The sequence below is a fragment of the Uloborus diversus genome, chromosome 3 (genome assembly GCF_026930045.1).
Source record: "Uloborus diversus isolate 005 chromosome 3, Udiv.v.3.1, whole genome shotgun sequence".
NCBI lineage: Eukaryota > Metazoa > Arthropoda > Arachnida > Araneae > Uloboridae > Uloborus > Uloborus diversus.
In genome coordinates, this window is record NC_072733.1 from 188,999,641 (window position 1) to 189,024,502 (window position 24,862).

The following is a 24,862-nucleotide window of genomic DNA, read 5'->3' on the forward strand; positions in this document are numbered from 1 at the left end:
TCTCTTCTTAAAAACAATTTTAGAAATTATACTTAGTAAAATAATCTTTGAATGGTAAGAATAAATGCTTCATTAGAACGTCGTGACCCTCAAGTGGATCGCGATTCAAAATTTTTCAAACACTGACGCAGAGAAGTAGATGCAAACGAGTTGTTTCGATGCATCTTCATTAATGACAGCTATTTTATTTAAAGAGCTGATATAATGATATATATGTTTATATATGTATACAGGTGTTTCAGATAACTGTTTCAGAACTTCTAAGAGGGGTAGGGAGCATCCTGACGGCCCGAAATCATTGCGGGGCCGGAAATGCTTTCCTGAAGCGGTGATGTACACAGAAATACTATAAAGAAAAGAGACCGTAAGTGAAAAAACTTTTTAATAATACCTGTAAAAAAGCAAAACATAGGTCCAAGTAAAAAGTTCAAAATTTTTTCAACCGGCTACAATGCGCACCTCACATCTTCGGCACATGGGACTCCGAACAGTCTGGAATGCTCACGGCATATCTAAAATTTCTCGCATCGGGAAAGCATTTCTGACCCCACAGTGCTATATGATTTCGAGTCATCACGATGCACCCTACCCCTCTTAGGATTTCTGAAACAGTTAACTGAAACACCCTGTATGTATGTGTATATATATATATGGATATTAATTACTAAAATGACGTTTTCGAAAAAATCAATAAAAAAACTGGAATCATAATTTATAAATACAAAAATGAGTAAGAGCAAAACTCCTTACTAAAGCAGAAAGACGTAAAAGATATGTATATTAAAGAGATATACAATCACTTTAACTTTAAAAGTCAAAGTCAGTAAAATAACTGATCATTGAAGAAAAACTATCAGTTAAAATAATTATGCATTGACATCCCTTTTTCCGCAAAAAAAAAAATTCCAACTCTATAAGTAATAAATGAACAATTTTAAAGAGAAAAATTTACCTTTCAATGTGTGTGTAAGTACGATTGAACGAAAAATTCACTTCTCTTTTCTGTGAAAATTTCGGTGAGGTCTATTTAAGGACATAATGCCGTTTTTCCTACAGAAAATAGTAAATAAATTAACATCGCGTATCAGCAAAATCTGAAAACTGAAAAATTACTCCAAATATAGCAAAAAGAATTTCCATACTCGAGCGCGTTTTATGGGGAAAAAATACTTTCGGTTTCATTAAATTTGAAAATGTTCAATAAACTTTGAAAAGCACAGTACAATCCGAAACATTTATTTTTTAGTTAATCTCTAACTTTTATTCATTTCTATTTCACCCATATAAAAGTGTCCTGTATGAAAGATGATTTTTCAAGTGAACTGTCAACAAAATTACGATTGAAGATTGAGATAAAAATTAAGAGTGGTAAAAGGGAGAAAAAACCGCAAATATTGCAAATAACCCACTTGGCCGAGGGGAACTGTTTTGTGAATGGGGGACGATTAAAATGTCAAACGTTTCTTCGCATATTGAGAAAACGGTTTATTCGAGGGATGGAGGAAGGGTGGAAAAAATATTTCTTCATGTTTCCGATAACTCAAGATTTGGTATGCTATTAAAAGGATGCAAATAATGAACTGAACATTAAAAAACTAGCTACGCTCGTTTTTAAAAACACATTTCTCGAGAAACTTTTCAGGTTTGATAATTTTAGTTACTTCACTTAAATAATTTTAACTTATATTTTAGAAATGAGTTACAATTTAGGTAATACATTTTTCCGCAGAAGATAAAGACAAAGTTTTTTTTAATAAGCCGCCTACTTATTATTTATAGGTAGATTGATTTGCTTATCAGAAAAATTTCAGCTTCAGGGTTTGATCCCCGATTAATTATTTAAATAACTTATCTAAAATTATTTGTACGCCTAAAACCCTACATAGAAAATTACTATTTTTTCCTCCTTGTGGCATAATCGCTAATGAAACTTCTTATAAAATGCAATCGAGGGTGAATTTTTGACGCTGAAAGAACTCAATTACGAGTGGCTGATTGTATTTTCATTTCCTAAAAAAGTAATAATATTCTTAATAGTGTCGCACTACACATATTCATAAACTGGACAGTTCGTCTGATGATGGGTACAGTTGTAACCCTTACGTATTAGTTATATTCCAAAATGCTTGTAGTTAATATATCACATTGATTGTGAGTGTTTTTAATATACATACATATGTATATATGTAGTGTATGTATACAGAAATATTTTATAACCTCTACAAGGGCATTTCACGCACTGAAAATATGAAATTTGACTCGGAAATTTCGTCAAGTGCTTTGTATTTTGAAAAACAATTTAGCATCATAGAAAAATGGGGAGTGAAACAATTAGAATATTTAAAAAAATTAAATTTTAAATTTTTGAAATATTTCTTAAATTTAAAATAACAATCATTCCCAAACGCTAAAATTCAACAGTACTATACATCCCATCTTTCCTTGCTATCTTCCATTTCATCCTTGATTTTTTTTTTTAATTTTTATGGAATTAATCCCTATTATGGCTTTTACCGTTTTCGTATTTTCACTCCCTGTCAATCAGAATTTTCACGTCCTGGAAAAAGTATATCTGTATATAGATATACTTCTTTGGTTGAGTATGATAGCGTAAGATACTGTGCAAAGCAAATTCATTACTCCCTGAGATAAATCAAAAAGAGGGATCTGTGAGCATATCTCGGTGCATAGATAGTTTTCGTTTTCTTAAACAGCTGATAAATTAGTTATTGAAATAAAAATTCAGAACCCCCCCCCCAAACTACGAATACAAACTAGGAAACATGAAATTTTAAAACCAAAGAATAGGTAGGCTCACCTATTTCCTTCTTTCTGTGTGACAAAAACTGAAACTATACGAAAAAATTCCTTTAGTACCAGTTATCAGCTACTTATAAGGTTCGGTAATCAAATAAATCCATTACATTCATAAATAAAAAAAAAATGCTATTCGTTAAAAGAAACATCCAAAATGAATGAAAATATTGATGCATAAAATTTGAAATTTCTTGACCATTCCAATAATCAGAGTGAAAACAAGAAAAACGTCAACCATACCAAAATAAAAAACCTAGGACTTCCCCCCAACTTTTACATTTCATCAGGACTGCCGTGCCTATAAACACGTTTCTGTGCATAACTTTCGTGAGCGTAAAGAAGAGGGTTTTCAGTCTTTCCTAGATGAAACGTGTACGTAACATATGAGAATCTTATCTTTGATTATTAAACTTAATTTGTAAAATTTAATGCACTTTTAAGTCAAGCTTTTGATGTTAGAAACAACTGATTGTTATTTGTTCAAGCAGAAAATTTTTTATTATTGTAGAATCAATAAATCTGATGATTTCGCAACGGGTAAGATGATTCTATGCCAATATTATTGAAACAATTTAACAACGTGTAGACGAAAAGGTAAAATAATTTCAAAAAGACTCGACGCCTTCTTAGGTTTGTGCTCGAGTAAACGCATTTATTTTCTCGATTCAATGCAGAAATTTCATTTGTTACTAGTTTTCTTACTTTTAAACATTGTTTAATTTTTATTATTCATACACAATGCAAGGATATTCATAAATTTACGGAAAGTTCCTACAGCTGTAAGTTTCTAATAATATATAACTAAGGAGTTGGTATTCTTCCATATAAGGATTCATTGAAATTTAAATACCTAGGATGTAGTTGTGCGCCCAAATTTATTAACACAAAAACAGATTGTTCTACGACTAAGTAAAACATTTTAAACACTATCTAATGTAAGAGACAATAGAATAACAACCGAACCATCAAAATTAGTATTAAAAGTAAAAAATAAAATAAATCGAAAAAGCCCTAAAACTTAATTTTTATTAAATTAGTTTAACAAAATTTTAAAATCTGAATAAAATCTGATATAAATAAATTTTGCTTATTTTTATGATTTAAATTATTTAAAAACATTATTGAACATTAAACATTAATTCCTAAACCATTATTGAACCCAGAGACTCAAAGAAAGGTACTTTTGGGGGTTAACCCTTCACCCCCCCAGAATCTTTGGTTTTAACTCTTATTATCAATACTAATCAATAGCAGATTTACTAGGGGCCAGATTGCATTTATCTTTATACATTTTTGAGACCCTTAGAGGTGAACTGATCTACATAAAATGCTGTTGAGGATTGTCATAATCACCCCCACCCAAGAAAGTAAATTCCAGGCTTGCAAGTGATTAAACCAATACACAGGGGCGCTCCGAACGCAAATTTTTTTTGGAGGGCAAAAATTCTCAGTTTGCCGAATGGAATTCCAAATTTTACCAAATAATGATGCTTTGCCGAAGAAAACTCCAAATTTTGCCGAAATCTCAGACAAAATTTGTCGAACAACAAAATTTTTGGGAGGACACGGTGACCTCTCATCGGTGCGTCCCTGCCCATATACAGGGTGTCCCAAAACGACCGCATAAACTCTGCACAGCTTGATTCCTCGTTGGGATTTCATAAAAACTGCCCAAAGAAGCGTTCCTGTACGATCCATAGTTTACGAGGAAACTACGAAAAACAAAGTATGATGTCACTGCCGATGCAAGGAAAAAACACTTTATTGGACATATCAACAACAGTATTTGCATATCTTTCTGGACGATAATGTTTAAAATGTAATTACACGTATTTGTTGTTATACGTAATGTACGTATACTGCTGTTGCTATGTTCAATAAAGTGTTTTTTTCCTGCACCTGCAGTGACGTCATAATTTGTTTTTCAAATTTTTCTCGTAAACTATGGATCGTAAAGAAACGCTTCTTTTGGGCAATTTTATGTACTCCCAACCAGGAATCTAGCTGTTTGGAACACCCTGTATAAAATTCACAGAGCAAACATTTCATTGAAAAATAACATTTAATAACCACGCTTAATATTCTAATGGAGTACATTACATTCATACATATTTTTCAACATTATAAATTATGGGTATCATGCATAAACCTACGCATATCTCTTTAAAAAACATATTTGGGTAATAACTTTCTTCTGGGAAAAGAAAGTGATCCCCTATAACCTTCGCTCCGTCATTCGGTGCCCACTAACTTTACAGATCTTCTGATAAATATCTGCACTTTAATTGAGATCACCTAAGCGAGGCAAAAACTTTACATGTCGCTCAAAAATGGTTACACATCACTTACACGAAATGGCAAAAATGTTTTAAGAGCGAGTGTCTCATTTTGCCTTCGGGAACAGAAATTAATTCGGGGAATGGGAGCTCATCGTTGGATTTAATGAGTTCTAAATTACTTAGAGGGAAAAAAAGAGAAGGAAAAAGTTTCCGGATGTCTGAAAGAACAAGATATAGATGATCACCATTCAATTAAATTTTTTCGCACCGCTTTTTCGGTATCGCCAATTGGGTTACAGGTTATGGAAAAAAAAGTCCATCTTGCAGCAGAAATAAATATTTATAAAAACTAACCTTACTCAAATTAATATTCATTTAGAAAAGTTTAATCGATGCTATTTGTTTGTACATCTGATCATACCACGCCGTCTACCCTATGGGGGTTTTGGATCGTATTAGTAGCTAAGGAATTCGAATTGGTAAAAATATTTTCCGAGTTTTTTTTCGTTCATATTATAATAAATAGAATTTCGGCTTCGGGATATTTTTTAACATTTAATGGTCAGTATATTTTGCGACAATGCATTACGTCTTCAAACTTTTGCTGCCGTTGGCAGGTAAATGGCAGTATCTGCAGAAATGAATTTTTGACATATTTGAAAAAACACGATTTGGAATCAATAATAACAAGAGGGAAATAAACATCAGACGTTTTATTCGCGCTTTATTTTTCAGGCAAAACCAAATAAAAACTTGTACAATAAAGCTAAATTACAACAAATGTCAAAAATGCAAAAATAAATAAATAAATAAATAAATAAATAAATGAATAAATAAAAAGTTAATTTGAATTTTGACATTTTGAATTCAAATTATGTTTTTCGCAATCACGAGTGTGTGTGTGTATGTAGGCGTGTGTTTTTATGTGTGTGTGTGGGGGGTATGTGTGCTTGTGTGTAGGGGTATGTGTATGTGTGTAGGCATGTGTGTTTGTGTCTGCGTGCAGGTATGAATGTGTGGGTAGTTGTGCGTGAGGGGGGGATGTGTATGTGTGATTACGCATATGTGTTTTTTTGTCTGTGTGCTTTCCATGAGTGTGTGGGTAGTTGTGTGTAGGCGTGTGTGTATGTGTAGGTGTCTGTATGTATGCGCGTGTGTGTATGTGTTTGAGTGTGTGTTTGTGTATGTGTGTAGATGTATGTATGTGTGTATGTGTTTGTGTGGTTGTACGTGCGTGTATGTATGCGTGTAAGTGTAGGATATTGGCGCAACCTGGAGACTGTTTTCGCTAGAGGAGCAGCATCGTGAAGAGCCGGTCGACGGTGGTGCTGCAGAGGGTGCTGGAGGGAAAATAAAATGATAGCACGCCAAAACAGTCAAATGAAAGCAATGAGCAATCGTGATTGCTCAAAAAAAAAAAATAATAAAAATAAAATATTTGCAGCGACTGCCCTTTACCTACCCATGGCAGTATACCCCGGGTACTGAATTTCCAATCTCATTTCACTTTTAGTTCTTGGGGAGGAGAAGTACTTTGTAGCATTTTTTAGAGGGTGGGAGCCATCGTCTTATGGGAGAGGGGGTAAATGCTTCTGATTCAAGTCCATGTTCTGGGCGAATCAAAGGGTTGAGATGAACAAAAGTAGTGCATGTTAACTATCACAATCATTTGTATCAGGTATCATGATAATGTGATTTGTATAACCAAACACTTTTATTATTGAAAAAACTCAAAACGTCACATCAAGCTATTTTCTTATAGTAATGCATATTTATTTCAGCTTCACAAATTTTAAGAAATATAAAACCTGCACGAAGATCAGAGTCAGTGGAGCAAAACCTTTATTTGAAAAAGAAAAAAAAAAGACTAGACATTAAGATCTTTTTGAAGTGCCACTTCTGAGCATGGGTAAATAATGAAGTGTCTACATATGTATGATGCACACACGCGCACACATATTCGAACGATTATCAGAAATAAAATAACATTTTTTTCCAAATTTTAATCTCAGATAAAATTTGGAAAAAAAGGGGAATTATCTTTATCTTTAAATCCACTTATTAATACGGTTTTAATAAACAATGGCTAACTTGGCTAACTCTTTAAAACCCAATATTTTTAAAAACTGGCAAAAAATAAATACTTTTAAAAATAAGTAAATAAATAAAATATGTAATAAAAAAACAAATACATAAAACTTTTTCGTCCAGTTTTTCAAAGTTATTGTCTGTTATCTCCGACAGCAATTTTTTTCTCTCCCAAAACGAGAGAATTGTAACAAAATTGGAGAAAGATTGCAGTCAAATGCTGTTAAAAGTATATTTGAGATGTATATGCGCAGAACTGCGAATCCGTACAGATGAGTGAGCATTCAACTCGATGGAGTATTCTCGGAAGCTGTGGAAAAGGGACATAAGAAAGGCACTCAAAGGAGGGAGTAAGCGATATGGTGGAGTATCAGCTTTTATCATCCACTCCCTTTGTCGAACGTGACTGATCAATGGACCGTTATTCGTAAGCGAGTATGGGTTCGAGTATTTTCTTTTCTCTATTTTCAACGTGCACGGATCTGCCTTTTTAGCGGCTCGGAGGTACTGGCAGGACAAGTGGATAAAGCGGTACAGGGTGGGCTTTTTCTTTTATTTTTATCATATTAGAAGGCGCGAGTTGCGGAGGGGTATTTAAAAGATAATCCCGGCGTACTTTTCAAAACTGATCGGAAGTTATTCTTTAAGTTCGGTTAAACCTAGTGCTCGACAAATATGGGATATGAAGCACGTTGTGTGGCTTTTTTCGGAGATCCCTTTTTATTTTTATTACAATAGGATGGGGAAATTTTTGTGGCTGTGTAGTTAATTCTTTTCGCTATTTTTCAGGGTATAAAACTAGTTATGGGTATGGTTAAAGGTTTTATTTTTAAATTTGAATGCAAATTTTGCAGTTCTAGTTCATGGAAGAAACTAATGCTAACAAGTTTATAACTTAGAGATCGTATATTTAGAGCCGTACTTTTCAAAAATGTTCGGAAGTTATTCTTTAAGTTCTGTTAAACCTAATGCTTGACAAATATGGGATATGAAGCACGTTGCGTGGCTTTTTTTCGAAGATCTCTTTCCTTTTAATTTCGATGGGAGGGGGGCAATTTTTGTGGATGTGTAGTTATTTTTTTTTCGTTATTTTCTACGTTATATGACTAGTTGTGAGCATGATTAAGAGTTTTATTTTTAAATTTGGATGCAAATGTTGCTGTTCTAGTTCATGGAAGAAAATAATTCTAACTGTGTTAGAACGCAGAAAACGCACTTTTACAGCCGTGATAGTTCCAGCTATGATATATATATATATATATATATATATATATATATATATATATATATATATATATATATATATATATATATATATATATATATATATATATAATTTGAAATGGATAGGAATTCAGTAGTTTAACTGATTGTGATCCCACTCGTTTAGTTAGGGTCGTAACGATTAATGGTCATGCTAGCTAAATTCAGTTATTTTCAGGGGGGAAAATGTAAAAAAAGATTCAACAATATTAACAACACCTATTTTTCTTTTAATATAAACCCTTTAACGTTTCCTTTATCAGAATTTTAAGGTATCTTGACTTACCTACTCGAGCAACGTTAAAATTACACAATGGACAACGAACAGATCTTTTAAATAGTTCGTCTGAATAATTACAAATAAAATAATACAACAAATAAAATAAATAGAACTATTCTGCTGCTACATTAATTATTTATCGTCAGCCAAGTTTATTTTATGTTTGATCATAATGTTATTTTCTGCCTAAAGTGTAGTAAATAAATTAGTTTTCGTCTTTTTCTTTTTTTGAAGAAATATACGAAAAAGAAGATATTGATGTCTTTAATTCCAAAATATTTTCATCTAGTATCGTTGTTTTTTTTACAGAAAGAAAATTATTTCGTTTCTTTCACTGAAATTATGAAGGTTTCAATTTTTCCGAAAACTATTCGAAATTTTTTTTTAAATCGAAGTCTGTTAATTGCGTTAAAAAATGAAGTAAGAAAAAACAATACAAACGAAAAAGACAAACACGCCCAACTAAAACTGTTCAGTATCGAAAAGGTTTAGATTGTTCAGTATCCAAGGGTTTAAGTAAGACATTGAAAATCATTTTTTTAAATTTATTTCGTATTTTTTCTCGAGTTTTATCTATAGGGTAGACCGAGGCACGTTTACGCAATGCCTTTTATTCAAAACGAATTATAACTGGAGAGCCAACAGTCATTACAGATTGATGCTGCTCCCTAGCAAATATCCCTACAAGTTTCTGAGCATCAGTCAAGCTTCGGTCTAGCATGCAGAAAGAATAATATGTTTTTTACCAAGTCGAGTAACTTTTGAGTTGAACGTTTTGTAGCTTATTGTGAATAAATAATACTTAGTTAAGAAAGAACAAATTTATAAAAATTATCACAATTTTATCCTTTTTTGAGAATTGTATTTGTATGAACTGAAATGTTATTGTTTTTTTTTTTCTTTTTTTTTTCTTTTTTTTTTTGCACGATAAACAAAAATACAAACTTGGCGACGGAGCAAGTTTACGCGTTGACGTGTGAGCACATTTACGCACGTTCTTCTTATGTTTTACTTCAAAACGGGCCCGAACTTTTTTTTTTATCGCTCCGAACTGTCTTAACACTTTTTAGTATTTTCACGCTATTTAGTTTTGAGAATCACCATTTAATTTTTAATTGAGTTACAAATTTCTATCTTATAGCTTACAATTATGTAGTGCTATCTTCATACCCGTTCAGCATTTACTTTATACACTATTCAGTCTGTAAAAAAATTGCTATATTTTAACAATGGCAAGACATTATGTTCAAAACACTAACAGAACCACGTTAGGTGTGAAAAGAAATATGCGTAAACGTGCCATGTGTCCGGGGCACGTTTACGCAACTGACTTGGACTTAAATATAATTCTTTTAACGGTTTAAAACACAAACTGAGAAACAACTGTTTATACCAATTTCGACTCCATTAACTGCTTTATAAAATTGCATTGTCTAAGACTTCCTAAGTTAAAACATAAAATTTAAAAAATTCATTGAAAAAAATCCGCGTAACTATGCCCCGGTCTACCTTACATTTTATGTATTAGAAATAAACACCAGAACAAACTAAAACTAAATTGAAAGCAATCAAAAATTGAAATTGCTGTTTTTTTAAACTATGTTTTAATATAGATCCACATTTTTTTAATAGCTTTGAAGAGATAATTTAGGAGGTTTCTTGTATTTTTCACCTTCAGAAACTAGAAGAGGAGCATATATTCCGTTAGTATGATACTTTTAGAACCTGACAGATTCTAAAGGGTTGAGAAAAACTACATACTCCATGATTTCTCAATTGAAGCACATAACAAAATAATAATAATAATAATAAGATCACGTTATATCATGCATAATATCATGCATTTACAGGTATCATTATTGGTACAACCAATACAAATTAATCATGCTTTTTAATACAATAATACATTGAAAAGTATTGGTGGCAGAAAAATTTCAAAAAATCTTATGTGTGAGAAATCACTGTGCTTCAATTGGGAATTAAAAAAAAAAGTGCAAACACATAAACACGTTTTTAAAAACCTTTGTAGGGGAGTGTGAGGAAAAATAAAAAAGCCGGGGTCAAGTGAAATGGTAAAATATTTTCAGACTGCAGCCCCAGCTATCTATCAATATTTTATCTAAGTTTCAAAACGTATAGTTGATTGCAGTTAAAAAATTAATTTCTCTAAAGATCAAATCATACAATAAAGTAAGTCATTTTCAAAATTTGATATACAGATTTTTATACTTCCTGGATTATCAAAAATAATTTTTGTCATAATAAAATGATAGTTTTTGCAATTAACATTTTAATCATTAATTCAGGTCTACTGATATCCATTGCAGTACTTATTATTTAATATTAGGTATGTTTTGGTTTTAAATGTATAACACTATTCGTCGGGTACACACGGGGAACAAAGTGAATGGGGGCAAAGTGAAATAGTTCATTTCGTTTACTAATTCATTTATTTATTGAATAACTTATGCATTCATTCAATATTTCATTAATTTATTAATTCACTTATTTATCCATTCGTTTCCTTATTTTCTTAGTTATTCGCTCTTTTTTCACAAACGTTAATTATTGATTTGTCTGCGTATTTATCCAGGTGGTGCCCCATTATTTATTCGTTCAATGTTTTTTACTCATTCGTTTGATTTAAATGTTTTTAATAATCAAAGGCAAAATAATTCATTAGCAAAACAACTTATTTTACACTTTGCCCTAAAATACACTTTGCCTAATAATTTGAAAATTTCCCATTTTTAATTATTGCCGAAACTTTAAATGTTGTTTTAAATGCAAGTGTTGTAAAAGGCTTTGTTATTCCCTTATGTACTGCAATTTTCAAAAAAAAAAAATGATTATAATAAAGAAAAAAAAAACAATTTGTTCATTTTGAAAATGGTAAGTTACATCTTAACTATTTCAAGTTGCCTCTTATACCCTTACTTAAAATTATTTTACAGTATCTTTGACCTTGATCAGTGTAACGAGTATATACGATGCATATAGTGATAGCAATTTACTTTTTTTAAAAACTTGTTATCAACTTATGAATGTGAGGTTAAATAAGTGTTATCGATAGAACTTAACGTGTTTGCTAACTATAAACAAACTCCATATTCGACCTTGTTTCATAATTTCAAACAGGCAAAGCCGAGCGTTTTGTTCATCGATGTCATTGGCTAAAATTGTTTGCAGTATGGATTACTCGAAGTGCAGTTGTGCGCATTTTTTCGTTCCTGGATGAATATATATTCGAAACTACATTCAAAACAACAAAGATGAAACCATCAGTAGTCTATACTGCACTAGTAGTTGACACTTGTAAAGAAACGATAAATTAACAAGAAAAGTTATGAAATTGTACAGAAATAAAATTATGAAATGCTTAAATTTTCAATGCTTACCTTTCAGCTTTTTCGTAGCTGAACTTTTGTCGCCGTCAACTACCAGTGATTTCCTCTTACATTTTTTTATTTGCCTTACAACACGCTTTTTACACAGTTCCGATTTCTTCTAAATTGCCCTATAGTTTACCGTTATCCTCACGGTCTATATCCAGGGCCGACGAGAGGCCATGTCTGCCTAATCGGAAGCTAGGGGCCCAGCCCTTCTAGGGGTCCGACTTAGAATCTGATTAGTATAAATTTTATACGTTTTATGCTTGGGGTTTGCAAGCTGACAAGAGGCCCGTTTTGGCTCTTGGCGGACGTTTTTATATCTCAACTTTGTCACGTTTTTTTTTTTTTTTAATTTTTATTTTATTTTATTTTATTTTATTTATTTTTTTTTTTTTTGTTCTTTCTTTCAGCTTTTTTAAAATTTTCATTTTTAAGTTGAGAATTTAGTTTTTCTCCCTTTTTCCGTTATGTGTCACATTTTTTGATTTTTTTTACAGTTACTTTTGAATTATGCGTAACATTTTATAACACTTTTTGTAAAATTTAATATACCAGCATTTTAAATTATTATTTTCAGTGCTAAAATGAACTAAGAGAAAACCGATTTGAGCTACTTTTCTTACATATATATATATATATCTTTGCACTGAAGAAATGGCCAATTGAAACTCTAACACATTTTCGGGTTTGACATTGTATCTTGATATTGGATGCGTCACTATACAAAAGGATTAATTTATAATTTATGAGGTACTACGATTATTAGAAAACGAAGTGAATCCTCGTTATCGACGAAGTAATGTTTTTTACTTACACGACATTTAAAAGAAGAGAGAAAACGTTTTAAGAAGAAAAATAGTTATAAATACACATGCGAAATAATAATGATAAACTCATTTCATTAAATCAAACATCAAAAATGCAGAGAAAAGACGCTTATCATGGGAAAAAGGAGAAAAAAAAAGAAAGCAATAAGAATAATGTTGCAGTCGAAAAACAAATGCAGAAAACACTATGAGGAAGGTAAAAAAGTTTGGTAATTTTTTAAACACACACTTTACAAAAAGGTCTGACCAAACATTTCAGTAGGTGTCATTATAATATTGAATGACACAAGCAATTTATTGCGCCGTAAATATACGGTATTTCTGGAATAACCCTTTTCTTTTTCTAAACATGTCACATTTCAAACAGCTGCTGGTCTTTCGTCCCAGCGTTTGGACTGGACATCCAGTGGAGCACCCCTAATTACATTACATCTATATCCTGATTGTTCCGTTCTATGTAACTGATTCGATTTTTCCGGCAGCATTTCTGTCGGGTTCTTTGGCTACGGCGGAGGGGTTTCGCCGACGTTCCTACCTTCTCTGATTGGAGTCCATTTGTGATCGGTTATGGAACTAACCGACCTAACCGATTACAAATTCGGTTTGAAATCTAGGGAGCCAGCCTCGTTAGGAACAAGTATAAAAGAGGGAGGGGAGCAATCTTTTGGAATCAAAGGGTAAAAGAAAGGAAATTCAATATCCACTTTCCTTTTTTAGAAGTTCCCCTTTTTCAGTATGGGAGGAAGCGGACATAAATGCATTTCAGCCCAAGAGGGGTCCCTCTTGAAGCGTGTTCGATGATTAGGGAGAAATTGTGTGCGAAATCGGTGAATTGGCATACTGAGTCATTAAATACCCGTAGGGACGAAAAGGATTCTTTTAAAACTCCATTTTTACTTTCAAAAATTACTTAATAATGTGCCCGTAATATTGCACCTGACTGCGTTCAAAGGAAATTTAGAGATATTGGCGCAAAGGCCGTTTCTTGCTTATTTAAACCGAGCAGTTGTCAGTATTATTTGTTCTTTATTAATCGCAATGCCCAATAGCGTTCATGATTAACATAATTCATAAGAACCTTTAGAGTAGTGCTTCATTCCTTATTTTTTATCCTTTTCAGACATTCTTTATGTAATATTACGCCTGACTGCGTTCAAAAGAAATTTAGAGAAAATTTAGAGATATTGGCGCAAAGGCCAATACTTGCTTATTTAAACAGAGCAGTTGTCATTGACAGTACTATTTGTTCTTTATTAATCATGATGTCTAATAGCGTTCATGACTACTTTAATTTAAAGTAAAGATAAAGAAAGAAAATGAACAGTCAGTAGCGGCGGAAAAGGCCCCTTGTAGTGGTGCTTCATTCGTCATTTTTGATCCTTTTGAGACATTATTAATGTAATATTAATTGATAAATTTCCTCAATGTTCTATATCATTAGCAGCTTTTAAGAAAATCATGAGTTTGTTTTGTATGCTGATTTAAACCAGAAGGTAATGGCTTTCTTGTTTTAACTTTCACAAATTTTAATGTGTCCCACGCAATAAAATAGCATTTTATCCGTGCTTAAAACACATTTTAAAATTTTTGGAAAAAAATTATATAAGTTTAAAATGTACTTTGATATTCTTTCACAAAACTTTGGAGAAAATATTTCTTATATCGATCATCTTTTTTTTTTTTTTTTTAACTCAAATCATTGATAACATCTGTTTTGAGTTTTTATTTTTACTTAATATGAAACACTACGCGGTTATTTATTAAAGGCAAAAGCTGCGAAAAAGAATTATAAAGACATTTCTTTCGTGTAACTAATTTTCATTAGATCGAATAGTACTTGCCATAGTAGTTTTAATCTGTAACTGAAGACATTAAAGAAATTTTCAATAACTTATAGCATTGAAAAAGAAAGAAGTTCGTCAGGAAATTTTCTACACCGGGTTTTTCTTTAAGAAGGGGCTTAGTCGTACTCACTTTGGTGTCAGTAAACCAATTAAGATAACAGCAAAATACTAATTTTTGCCATTAAAGGGTAGTTTTTGTCCGCAGATAAATCTGTTGTTGCTAAAACGGATTTCGTAAGCACCTTGGAAAAGAAAATTCATGGTTTCACGCTTAAAGCACCTGTTCGACGAGGCGGAATAAGTCACTTCACACAAACATGGATAGCAAAAAGAGAAAGAAAAATAGACTGATGTAGAAAAGAATACGCATGACAAAGAATATTTGGTGTAAATAAATACGGTCACATAAAGTAATATTGAATTATTTCTATTTAAAAAATAAAAAGATATCGAAGCGGTTAAATTTCAAGAAATGTATTAAATAAAAGAAAAATCTTTAAAAAAAGCAAAGACTAGATCAAAAAAATTGGAATCCTTAACTTTGAGTTAAATGTTCCTATTTCAACGGTATTGTGGAACAATTTAAAAAATGGAATCAAGTTTTAAGATTTGTGATTAGTTTTTTAAAGGTTAGAACTCTCCGAACGTTAAGCTCAGTATACTTCTGTTGCAATAGTTACGTAAAAGTGGTGGACCCGCTTTTGCACACTTATTAGGAAAATACTTTTCAGGCGGCTTAATGTGGTAAAAATGAAATTAACAGCGTAAGAGGCATACTTTTTCAAAAAACTTCAGACGTGTTTCGAGGTTACAAGGAGTTCCTTTTTCAATGCAAAAGGATGGGGGCTTTTCGATGCAAATATATCTGACAACACCATTGTCGGAATTTGTGGCATTACGTTTGATGCCATCGATAAAAAATCAAATTTCAGCACCAGAGGTTACCGTTTGAATCCTGATCCTACTTTGTCAGATAGTAAATCTAAGTAAAAGATATTACAACTTCTACGTTCAAGCGCAAAAAAATGTGTGGAATCTGAGAACCGCAAAAAGGTACAACTATTGGTAATCGCTTAAAAACAGAAACAGCAGTGTTTTTAGCTTTCTTTAGTGAATATACTTTGGTTTTACACAATTTTTAGGCTCTGTTAAGATGAGGCCTGAGCTTGGTGGATTTTATTTCCTCTTCGGGAAAGTCAAAATCTTATTGATGCTGAACTGAATTGAGTAACAGTCGCAAAACCACTTAGAAGGCGCTCAGCACCAATAACAATTCCTCATTCACTGAACTCCCAAAGCAGAAATAAACTCTCTCAAGGTCTGATCGCAACTTAATTGAGCCGAACAATAGCACATGAGAGGGAAAAATCTTATTGTGTACACATTTAATAAGGCGCGCGATGCTGTTCTCGGCATTTAAAGTATTATTGACCTATGTTTCAAATTTCGACATCGCAAAAATTGCTGCTCTTATAACAGAAACACAACGCGAGATATTTAACAAAACAGTAAGGTTTCCAAATTATTTCACATATTAAAAACTACTTAAAAGATTACTACTAAAATCTGCTAACTTGTAGGTAATTAGATGGAGAAGCACTTTTTAATTAAACTTCAGTGCTTAAGCATTCATTAATGCAAGAAATGTCAGAAATAAATTACTTAAAATATCGTCGCCTAAGAGCAAAATTAAGACATCTAACCCCAGGAATAACACTAAGGTACCCTACTGTTGCTCTCAGACGACGAAACATACATTGAAGTATACATTCTCAGTATTTGGTTTAAGCGAGTTTTATAAGTATTCATCAACACAACGTATGTAACAGTGTATCTCAAAGGACGGCTGTTTTAGGAGCAATCAGTTTCTTGCTGTTTTTGTTTATACTAACGAATTGTCTAGTTATTCATCAATGATAAGATCTAAAAGAAGTGCCCTATCTATTTGGCTACATCCAGTGCTCTTTGTTACCGTGATAGAGTAGTTACCTAATTATTCTCTGGCGCAGTATGACCTATCAAAGCTCTTGAGCCATATATATATTTATATATATATATATATATATATATATATATATATATATATATATATATATATATATATATATATATATATATATATATATCCAACCAACATAATTACTCACAAATATAAATTTTCTTAAGAAACGCTTTGCACTTACACTTTATTGCTCACTAGCTTCGTTGACCGGCGTGACGCATGTTCAGATATCAGGCTTAAATAAAACAAAAAAAAAAGTGTAAAATTTCCCGTCACCAGGTAGAAAAGAACAATTTTATAACTCCAAATTTACAATTAGACCACATTGGATTTCGTTTAAATTCCAAAAATTCAGTCATAGAGGTAAACGTTCCGTTTCACTGGCTTTCTGTCACCCCCCTCCCCGATGAAATTTCTCATTGAGGCCCAAGGAATTTATCTCATTGTGGCTTAAAGAGCAAAGTGGCGAAATTTTATTCTAAAACAGTTGATTTTATCAAGACAATGGGTTTAATACTGAAGTACAATACTAAGCTTTAGCGAAACAGACAGCACAGAATTCTGTTATTCAATTAAAACCCAGAAAAGAGGAAGTGAAAATTTCTATAAAATTATGTTAAGAGGCACTTACAATGAAAAATAACTGTTTCTGTAATGCGTGAGATAGTAGCTATGTGCAGAACAAAATTCTCAGTTGCAATCAATTTCAGTTTTTCACACCTAAATGACAGAAATCGACTGTGAAATTGCATTGTTTCATTGCGGCTCATCCTCTCTTTCATTATTTACTGACTTTTTTTTTCTTTTTTACGGAAAAGTAGGCTAAAAAGGAATCTTATGCCATTTCATTTGGACATAAATAAATTAAGACCGAAAATAAAAACTAAACTGAACAGGCTCAGTTTCATTTATCTTAAAGGTTATTAGATACGTCACAAAAAATCTTGTTCATAACTAAAAATAAACTTTATCAAACCTAAGATCGGTTATTATATGAAAACAGTTTAAAAAAAAGTAGGGGAATGTGGGGCAAAGTGAAATGGTTAAGACCACTTACTTTTATCAATGTGAATAAACTGGAATTTTGTTCTGAAATTTACTTTTCATAAAGAAGGAACAATGTATTTTAGAATAAAACAGGCACGGAAACATTTTTTTTAATTTTTGGCAGTAATTTCGTACCTCCAAAAAGAGGTGGAAAGATTTCCCCCCCCCCCCTTTTTTTCCATGGGGCAAAGTGAAAAACGAAATTTTTTTCGAATGAAATATTTTTTATTTGATTATTAAAGATATTTTTGATCGAATGAATAAGAAAATAAAAGAATAAATAAAGAAAAGGAAAGAAAAAAATGAACAAATAAAAGATAAATTAATCAAAAAAAAGAGAAAAAATAAATGAGTGAATAAAATACTGAATAAATAAGAAAATTAGTGAATGAATAAATAAATAAGGTAATTAGTAAATGAAAGAATGTAAATGAAACAATTAATAAATAAATACGCAAGTGATTTGATAAAGTATTGAAAGAGTAAACGAAATTAGCTATTTCACTTTGTCCCATCTACTTTGCCCCACGAATAACTGTAAAAATTATTTGAAACATAAATACGCTTAGTATTAAACAAAAACCATACTGAACCGAATATTACTAGATCTCAACTAATACTTAAAAATGTTAATAACAAGAACTTTATCATTTAATAATAACAAAAATAATTTTTGACAAGCAAAAAATATTACAATACGACTATTATCAATTTTTGAAAATTGCTTTTATTATCATATTCTGAGATTTTCAGAGGTAACGTTATCTTGACTGGAATTGACTACGTATGTTGCTATAAAGTGAAAATATTACACGATAGGTAGCGCGAAAAGCGGAGTAAATATTTCACCATTTCACTTTGCCCCACATTCCCCTACATTTGTTCCAAAAAAAGGAGGGGGGGGAGGGTTTATAACACTCGTGCTAAAAAAGAAAATTCTTAAACTGGATTCCTTCCATAAAAACTATTTGATTTTTCTTCTATTTCTTTCTTATTTTAAATTGAATTGCACATGTAGATTTACTAATATAAGACGAAAAAAAATTACTTTACGTCATAAAGCCCCTCAACAAACTGTTCAAGATTACGTTTATTTCAAGCTTTTAAGACGATAACAAAGCATGTAATAATTTTGTATTAAAACAAGAACGTTTTAAACTGTGTAAGACCTTGACTCATCTTGATTTACCAATTTTCTTCTTTGTCATTTTAACGAAGATCGAAGTAATGTGTGCAGTGTTTTAATGAAATATTTCAAATAATTTGTTATTCAATTCCTAATATTAGTTCACATTCTCCGTATATCTATTTATATAGGGTGATTCGCAAATAGCTAACCATTAGCCAGTAGTTGACCACTCGAGATTTAAAACTTACGAAACAAGAATAAATAAGTAGCTATTTTAAATCTTATTGTTACAGCCAATTTCCAGCATCTTATGAAATGCTCTGTTATAATTTATAGTTGTAACTCAAGTTTTGTTTGTAGGTTGTGACGGTGTAGACGAAGACATCTAGAAATTTTCAAGAAAGTCACTTCTCTTACTAGTGAAAATTGTCAGGAGATGAAATGTTTAATCGCATTTCCCGAGGTTCAATTTAATTGCACAGATTCATTTTACTGAGCTATATCAACCATGTGTATTCTAAGTAAAAAAAAAAATTGCATTTAATAACTAACTATTTATGCTGGTATTAAGGGGTGGGCTTGTTATCTAATATGCTATCAATGTCGGTAATTGACCAGAACGGTGAAATAATAAACTTATATGATTTTAAAGTTTTTTTTTCTCAAAACAAAAGCGATTACAAGCATTCTTGTGCTTAAAAGAAAATATAATATAAAGTTTATTCAGAGAAACGTTTTTTTACCAGTAACTAGGGAGTACTTTATTTTGCCAACATTTAAAAAATTTTATTTAACAACCAAATAAAAGCTTTTAAAAACTGTCTTTTGAAAAAATTAGTAAACGGTAAAAGTATAAAAGAAAGCGTTATAATATTGCTTATACTCCTTGTATGGTGACAATTATTTATGCGCTTGGAAAAAAAGTTAGAAAATTTTAAACGAAAAACTTTATGTTGGACTGCTAAAAGTTAACCATAATTGAATAAGTAGATATTATTATAACTATATTCCAAAAACTAGTAGCTTTGTCTATTCATAGGGACTCACTCTAACAGTATTCTTCCTTCCACGCGGATTTTTCAAAGTTCCACCAATATCCTAATGAATAGTTTTTCATTTTCATTATTAATTGCTATTTTAATGCCTATATAATGTAAAAGGTTTTACTGTAATCCAAAAGTAAACTTTTTTCCGTACTCAAAGCTACCGATTTTTGTCTGCTTCGAACTATTAGTAAATTTTACTTATAACGTTTTAAAATCCAATATATTGTACATATATAATCTATAAATTTTACAGATTTTTTTTTTTTTTTTTTTTTTTTGTCGTATGTAAAATTCATAAAATCCGATAAGAAAATAGGATAGCACTTCTTTTTGACGCTAAGAGACACATGTAACACTAGAAATAAAACTTGAATAATGTAAAGGAGAAAATAATATTTTATAATAATTATTGAGACTGAAAAGTTTGATAGTGTATGAAACTGTTATAGATGAGACTAAAAACAGGATACAGCTTTATTAACTATAAAAAAACACTTTCAAAAAACTTGAAATTGCACCTTGAAAACTAAAAATAGACACCAGATAGAAATAATTTATCTGAAATTACATTGATTTTTTAATCAAACAAAAACTAGTTATATGGTTGAAAAATCGAGTAGAGTTAGATACTGTAAGTTTTTCAATTAAAAGGTGATAAACTGTCCTCAATATAAGAATTTTATGAAATAATGAACAGCAGAACTTGAAAAACAATAATAATTGAACTTCAGTAATATTAATAAAAAATGGCACAAAGAAAAAGAATTAAAGAAAAAAATTGGAAAAACAATTTCTAAGCAAAGAAACCTGTTGCTTTTTGATAACTTCAGTGAAGAATGGTGGGTGGTGTTGACGTCATTACAATCGTCGCCGGTCGGTCCATTATTGATCCATAGATGATTGTCTAAAAAGAGAATGCTTAGAATCGAATAGCCGGCGTCGCCCGGATCGGGGGAGAAGATAAAGGATCCACTCCGAAACATCATTCTTTCAAAACGATTTGCCTAAAGCGGTTGTAGCTGTTTTAAAAAAAATCAAAGCAAGTGTTTTCCTTATACATTTACGATGTATCATAATACGTTTCAAATTTGATCATCACAAAAAAAAAATTGCTCTGGTACTTTAAAAAAAAATGTTTGTTCAGGTTTGAAAAGGAAAGCTAAGAGTTCTTGATTTGTACCGTTGGAATATATGAGCAAGATTTCTCACATAAATCTCACAGATTTCTCAAATATAAACATCAGAAAGTCTGACACAAATGGATCAGGAGCTCAATTCCTTAGGACAGGTATGTGCGCACAAAATATGATAGAGAAATTGTGTTGTCTGAGACATATTTTTAGTTTTTATATTAAAAATCTACTTGCACATAAGACAAGTTCTGAATCACGTTTAGTTATTTTATCTCACATGATTTAAAGTTATGCGAGGAACTCCTAATTGAATTTCCCTCTGATTTTCAACCTATTCTCCAACAGAAAATAAATAAAAACATGAAAGAGCAAATCTCTTGTTCGAAGTATTTTGAGTAGCACATATCATTCCAACGTTTAATTTTTTGTGTTTAACAATTCTTAGCAGCTACAAAAACCAGACGAAGACAAGTTTTGATTTCCATTGAAAAGTTGATCTACTAGACGAATTTGACTTGAACAAATATTACCATAAGAGCTTATAATAAAAATCATATTCAAAAGACTTTTGATTTAAATAATATAGGGCAGTGGTTCCCAACCTTTTTGAGCCCATCACTCCCTCTGAATGATGGTTGACACCTATTCCCGTCCCCCGTTCTTTCTAAAAAGAACTTAAGTTGAGGGTAATGACCATCGATATTATTGAAAATATAAATGCCTAATTTTTATTTGAAATAAAATAAGTATAATCAAGCAATTTTATCCAATCATTCTTTAGCTAACATAAAAAATAAAATAAAAAAGTTAATAAATAAATACAAGTTTATTTATTATAAATAAATAAATTGATAAATGAATAAATAATTGTTCTTTTAGTACGTTTTTTTTTTTTTCTTCTTTCCTTTACAAAACGAACTGATAGCTATTTGAAAGGAATTACTTAACTAAGATCATCAACATACTTTTCAAAAACAAAAGCACTTTTTTTTTGGAACTATTTTCTTTTTTAGACTGGAATGTCAAGGAATTAAAAACTCTGACACTTCAACTTTAAAAACTTGAAAATTTAAAAACTCATAAACTTGGCAATCAATGTTGAAATATTTCTTTAAGTTTCAAGTGGGGTGAGAGGAGGAAGCTCCTGAACTTGAATTAGTTTCATATTTAACTTGTCTGAACTCAATCGGTTTGGTATGAGTATTCAATTTTGATTATTCGCTAGCTTTTTATTATTATTTTATCTTTTGAATACTCATCGTGCTTTGAGGTGCCAAATAGCCCCTTTGGGGGTGATCTCCTTCGGGTTGGGAACCACTGGTGTATTGTCTTTTTTGAACCATAAAAATATGTAGCATCGCTTACACGGGACGAATTTATTAATTTTTGCACTAAAAAAACAAAGGCTTCGAAAACTTCTTTTTGAACTAAGTAATCGAAAAGAAAGCAATTTGAACTGGTAGCTGCTTTTTATAACCACAACCATTAAAAATAAACTGCAAATCTATGCTATTTTTGACATAAAAGATTTGTTGGAAAGTATTATTTGGATTTCAATGCTAAATTTGATTTTTTTTTTTTTTTTTTTTGCTTACGATTAAAATGTATAAAAGTTTTCTAATGGCATAATTAAAAATTTAAAAGCTATTGGTACAGTACATTGCATAACAGTTGCTCTGCATATTTTATATGTCTTCTTTTCTTTTTTTTTTTACAATTCAGATTAGAAATTTTAATTTGGGGTACGTTTTGTTGTTCTTCAGTTCCAGTCTCTAGCTTTTAATCCTGTACGCGTGTATATTCAAAAAGTCCTTGTCTATAAAAGAACTAAAAATACCTCAATATTTGATCTTAATATATACTAAAACTTAGACCTAAAAATATTGTAGAACTAATTTGATATTTTCACATTTAACTACTACTTCCTTTATGCCAAAAAAAAACGACTATTATCAGGAAATCGTTGAACGGTTCAAATGGAATATTTTAAATAATTTAAAGCCTAAGTTGCAAAGAAAGGACGCATAGTTAATTTTAAAATGTCGATGTTGACACACGAGAAAGACTCGTTCAGTACTAAGATAAATAAATACCTTTGTGCTGAAAAGTAAAGTAAGAAATAACAACGTCAAAAAAGCACAAATTGCAGATAACTGCAGACACGCGTATCGGCGTTACAAGGAACGATTTTTTCAATGCAAAAAGTAATGAGCTTATGGATGAAAAGACTTTGGTTTTTGCCGGATGTCAGTACTCTAGCTCAGTTGAATTTCTACTAGCCTAAGTTTCATGTTCAAATAGAACTGTCTTGATAACTACCTTTAGTTACCTATTTTTATTCTGCATCTTGTATGAAATCATAACATAAAATAGAAACCCGACTTTTCAAAATGATATACTACTCGGTAAAGGATGAAAGTTAGTAAATGGGTCTCTACACAAGTATGATAAGAGTAAAGATGTGTTGAATTATTTACACCTAATTTATTGAGCGCCTGACAAAAGATGTCGTAGTATCTATAAACAATTATACTGATTTGATTTGATGTAGTAGCATCGATTATAGACGTATAATTTTGTTTTTTGAGCAATCACGATCGCTTATTGTTCTCATTTGACTGTTTTGATTTCCTATCATTTTATTTTCCCACCAGCACCCTCTGCCAGCACCACCGTCGCGCGTCGACCGGCCTCACGATGCTGCTCCTCTTGCGAAAACCGTCTCCACGTTGCGTCCATAGCCTACACACACACGCCTACACACACATACACATACTCATGCCTGCGCACAGACACAAACACACACTCCTACACACATACACATGCCTGCACACAGACATAAACACATATGCCTACATACACACACGAACGCCTACACAAACAGCACTGCATGCACAACACGCACACATTTGCATACACACACATGCGCCTACACAAACACACATGCGCATTCATACACACACACACGCTCGTGATTGCAAAAAACATAATTTGAATTCAAGATGCCAAAAATTCAAATTAATATTTTTTATATTAATATGTTTTCAGTTTAGAATTTTCAACAGAAATTATGTACATTTCAAGTGTAACCTAAAATCGTGACCTTTTATTTATATATATATATATATATATATATATATATATATATATATATATATATATATATATATATATATATATATATATATATATATATATATATATATATATATATATATATGAGAGAGAGAGAAAGGGAAAAATCAAATGACATTCTTGCAAGCTTCGCGCTAAAATCGGTTTCTCCTTTCCAGGTGTTCTCCTTGTTTCAAAAATCGAAGTACCTTCGATTAATGCATCAAAAGTTAATTTTCGAACTAAAATCATGTAATACAAAGCTTCTGGGTTTAATACATTTAATGCTTAAGCCATTAACAGCGCGTTCGTTAAAATCCTTGCACAAAGCTTCAGGCACTTAATAGCCTCTTTGGACACCTTAAGCTTCATTCCTACCAATCCGAAATAAACCTTATCGTTTCAAAGGCACCTTTTGTCTGACGCTATATAAATTAGGTGTAAATAATTAAACACATCATTACTCTTATCATACTTCAATTAGAAACCCATTAACAACTTTTTGCCCACTTTTGAGTGTATTATTTTGAAAAACCCTTACATAGCAAATGAAAGCAATTAAAAAAAAAAAAACCTTACCGTTCATGAAATTAACTTCAGC